A 5,085-nucleotide genomic window follows, 5' to 3' on the forward strand; every position below is an offset into this window, starting at 1 on the left:
GGAAAAGAATGAGGTCTAAATAAACAGTGGCATGATCTTGAAAAATTGACAGTGTTAAAAAAAAAAAGTCCACCTGAGCTCTGTGCTTAGAACATTCTTTATGAACAACACTAGTTTTGTGACATTAAGATTATATCTTCTCCACAAGTCCAATCACACTATTTGGTTTTGCAAAGAAAATATTTATATAATAATATTATAAAAACTCTTTATTTATTTTCCATTTTCAGAATCGACCTACGGACCAACATGTAAGATATAAATATATATTGCCAAACAGAATATAAATATATCTTGACAATGTAAAAGTAATATATGTGATGACAGTTGGGAGTTGGTTATATGGGAAGGGGAATTGGAAAGGATAGGAGTGCTACTTTCCTCATGTCAATCACAGGGAGCATGATTTTGTCTAAATCAGATCAAGAAATAGGGCTTAGGTGTATAATCTAAACTTATAAAAGTAATCAATAGAAAAACTAAAATGTAATTAACCCAAATGAAGTTAGTGTGGTGGAGATAGAAAGAAAATGTGAAAACAGACCTACATTCACCGATTTTTATGGCATGGGGTCAACTGACACTGTTCAAAGTTGATACACCACCTTAATGAGTGTTTGGGAGACATTTTACATAAAAATTAATTTTTTTTATTTTTTTATTTTGTGTGTGTGTGTGCTTTAAATATGTGTTTGGGGGAGGGGAACACACACTTCTATTCAATTAAGAGAAACATTTATACCGTCCAGGTCTTTTATTTTCTTTACACCCATCATGCCATAAATTCATAGGGAATGGGCTCCAACAGTTCAGGCTCCTTTCCATTGGTTCTCATGAAGTGTGCTTCTCTGGGTGGAGCAGGCTGGTGCTTCAGCTGAACCCAAGTACCTTTCTCTTTGGCTTCCTTCTTTTTCTGATCATTTTCCTTCACCCGTTTCAGGAAGCTATCTCGGCTCTTAGAGTGCTTAATATGATCGATACGCACGTTAATTCTCTTGGCAAGAACCTTCCCTTAACTTGTTTGTTTACAAGGATGCCAATAGCATGCTGGGTAACACTGCAGACTCTCTCAGTTTTGCCATGGTAACATTCGTGGGGCATTCCTTTTTGAACAGTGCCCATTCCCTCGATATCTACAGTATCACCTTTCTTGTAGATTCTCATGTATGTGGCCAAAGGACCAACTCCATGTTTTCTAAAAGGCCTAGAGAACGTGTAGCAGGTGCCCCTCCTCTTTCCCTTGGTGTTGGTCATTTTGGCGAATTACTGGAAGATGGCGGTTCCAGACGAAAGGAAAAATTAATTTTTAAACATTTCTCAGTGGCTTGCTCTGGGAAGTAAAGTTAGGCTGTAGGGCAAATAAGTCTTTTCATTTTTGTTTTATCCACATTTATGCTATTTGAATTTTCACTTCAATGTTCTTACACTTTTTTATAATTTTTTTAAATGTGCTTCTTGTACAAATGCGCTGCCCCATAAACTCTCATCAAGACATTTATATAAGTTATTATTATGACTGATTCTAACAATAATAATGAAAAATATATTTTACTGAGGGCATTTTACGTGCTAAAGGTTTAGTGAGCACTCCGATTGAATCATCACAACAATCATGTTATACACACTATTATCTCCTTTATTTTATGCACAAGGAAACTAAGACTTAAGAGGTTAAGTAATTTTCCACAGTAACACATCAAATAAGAAGGAAGGGGAGCTATGGCTTAAACTCAGGACTGTCTGACTTCAAAGTTCATGCTTAAAACCACTAAACCCCACTGCCTGTACTCATCCTATGATTTTGAACTAGCAACTTGCAGACTCCATTTTCTCTGTCGACTATATCAACTCTGAGAGATCTTTATTTGAATTCCAGGGTAGCTCCTTTGACTGAAGACAATTTCCAAGACCAACACTTTATATACCAGTTGCAGTAAATGCTAGGAGGTAGCAAAGCAATGACCACAAATTCTGAGAGCAGAGAATATTGACTAAAATTCAACACTCAAGGATCCCGTCAAATGTAAGGTGAGATAGAGAGATCTTCAGACATAAAAAGGACTGAGAAAAAAGGATGCATTTTGTGCTATCTTAATAATATGTCTTATCCTGAGGCTTGTTTGAAGTTGGTAAATAGAAACATGTAGTTCCAAAAGAGATTTTCGTGTATATACCTAATAAATTTTATTTCCTTTGTACCCTTTCACAAAAAAATCACATGAAGATTTATTTCAGAGAGGGGGAATACACATCTCTACACAACTGGACCATTAGAGTTAAAAAAAAAAAATCTGTCATTCCACTTCCTGCAAGCTTTACAATTAGGAAAACAAAGAAAAAGTCAACACCCATTACTTCATGTGACAAGTAACTTAGTTTCTGCTTTTGGCAAATGGGACTAGATTCTGCTTATTCGGTCATTCAACTAGTGTTTGGAATCACATTGTTTTGTGCTAGGGAGATGACAGTGAACTACAGACATAGTCTGAGTTGCTCACCATAAACCAAGGAGTGGCTGGAGGGGTGCCTGAGGCCCCACCATGTCAACCAGCACCCCCATGCTCACCCTCACTACCATTCTTCTGATTGTTCATGATGATTTTAGTCCTGGGAAAACAAAACTTCAAGCTCTCTATACGTTCTTCCCCTTCAAAGAGATTGCAGTCCCAAAGCCACATCCTATATAAAAATTCAGAAACCATCAGGAGAGCTTAGAGTCCTGTGGGGATAGACAAGCAATTAACCAGAATTACATAATCCATTACACATACATGGGTCATGAAGTAAAGGGTTCTGAGGGGTTTTTTTAATTATTATTTATAAGGTTTTATTGCTATATGAAGTGGAAGGGCAGGAAGTTATGGACCAAGCCATGCAACATAGTTTCAAAGTAAAGGATTAGAATAATCAGTCACATTTCTTATCTACCATATACTTTGATAAGCTATAAATTGTATTTTTACATTTCAAAAGTGTTTAAAGTTTCCACGTGTCTCGTATAGGTGTATAAACCAAAATCTCTTTTGGAACTACATGTTTCTATTTACCAACTTCAAACAAGCCTCAGGATAAGACATATTGTTAAGATAACACAAAATGCATCCTTTTTTCAGAATCCTTTTCATAAACTCCACAGCCAGATATTTTGCAGAAGTCTCTTCAGCTTAAAATAGAAATTCTCTTCTATAGATAGCTAAAACAGATTTGAGATGAAGAAGGTTAACTGCTCTTTTGTGGGTCACAGCACTGATGTGCTTCAGCCCTCAGAGCACAGCTGAACTTGTACTCATTGACTGAGTTACCACTTTCTTTCCCTCAATGTCTTTAAGCTGAGTCTGTTTGGGCACATTGGTGTATTAACACATGGACCCATATATGGTAAATTCATTTGATAGCTCCTCCCAATCCCTTGATGCTAAATATTGAAGTTTGATTAGAGATGGAAAAATGATGCTACTCATAGTAGAAGAGACCAAAATCCAGTCCTCTCTTCCCCTTTTGCTAAAAAGATGCTTACGTTGTTTGGGTGTCTCCTCTCCTCTGTACATCCTGGTGCTCAGAAGAGGGAGGGGGGGCCCACTCCACACTGTCTGGTTTCCTGTTCTTATTATCAAGGATCAGTTTGGACATGGGCATGAGGTACAATTCTGGATACAATGATGTGTGGGAAATCTGGGAAAGGCTCTCTCTCCTTACTAACAAAAAAGATAGTTGGGGATAAACATCCCCTGTGCCCAATGTCATTGTGTTCATGACCATTCCTGGAGCTGTGGCAGCCATCTTGCAACCATGTGGGGAACTAAGTCAACAGGTCCAAGAGGGTAGAACAGAAAGATGCAGAGAACTTATATTTCTGCTGTGTTGAGCAACTGAATTGACCGTTGAATCAATCAACAATCTGGAGCATTCACATTTGGACTTCGTGTTATGTGAGATAATAAATATTCCTCATGTGTAAGCCATTTTGAGTCAGGGTTTTCTGTTACTTAGCAGATAAACACATCCAAACTGGTCCATGTAGATTAGTTCTCTCTGTTATCCCTTTCTTCCTCCACCCAGCCACCATTCTTAACATAATTTAATTGGTATTAACATTTTTACACAGGTAGATTTAGCTTTCTTCGGTGATAAATTTAAATTTCTCCTCATGTTTTAAACTTTACCTTGGCAATCTAGTTTAAGAAACTGATCTTATCAAAGATATCTGGTTACCATACCCATGGGGCACTAATAATATTCTTAAGGTCATGGAAGTAGCAGTATGAGGCTACAATGTTTTTTGATAGTCTAACATATCCGTTTTGACCAAAGACTCTTTTCCCTATTAAAAAAAAAAGAAAAAAAAGAAACGAAAAAACTGAGTTATATGTGGAAGATTTCTAATTCTTATCCCAATTTTTTTTTTTTGATAGACTTTCATTACAGCAACTCCTTAAAGCCTGGCTCTTTGGCTTTCACAGTTTAATTTCTTGGCTTTGAGTTAATATTATTCCCTTAATCTCACTAATCCTCTAAGAAAGATGAACATAATGGTGAACTTCATGTAAGAAATATCCTATTACATTTTTAAATGATTAAATTGTACACATAAAAATAAAATATGAATTTACATTGAATTTACATAACTTCCTGCCCAAATTCCTGAATTTTAAGCCATCTTTTCACCAATACCACTTCCAAATGTCTCTCTACGTGAGCTTTATCAAGACAAGTGTCAGAATTCATAAAATCAACCAAAGCAACTGAAAGGCCTATGCTAATAATAAGTCATAACACAAGTCAAGGTTAATTACAATTAGATTTTAAATATTTTGCTTGAGGACGCTAAGCTTATTTAGTCTGGAACATAGTTTTAAAATGAAATGCTTATATATTGATATAAAAGATATAACAGTATAGTACAGCTGCGGGGTAGAGGGAGGAAACACCACGTAGCACTATTTAAACATTACATATTAATCTCAAAAATAACAAAAATAAGCAGTTTGACCGTAAATTATTCTCAGGACTTTAGCTTTAAAAAAAAAAAAAAATGTAAAGGCCTTAATCTCTTAAGCACTTCAGGGCAATGACAATTTTTTAAAA

General features: G+C 36.0%; 1 pseudogene; it reads right to left on the reverse strand.

Annotated features, from left to right (window-relative positions):
- Nucleotides 1-248: 248 nt before the first annotated feature.
- On the reverse strand, nt 249-4,557 carry LOC109549009 (large ribosomal subunit protein eL21-like; annotated as a pseudogene).
- Nucleotides 4,558-5,085: the final 528 nt, after the last annotated feature.

The sequence above is a fragment of the Tursiops truncatus genome, chromosome 12 (genome assembly GCF_011762595.2).
Source record: "Tursiops truncatus isolate mTurTru1 chromosome 12, mTurTru1.mat.Y, whole genome shotgun sequence".
Classification (NCBI taxonomy): domain Eukaryota; kingdom Metazoa; phylum Chordata; class Mammalia; order Artiodactyla; family Delphinidae; genus Tursiops; species Tursiops truncatus.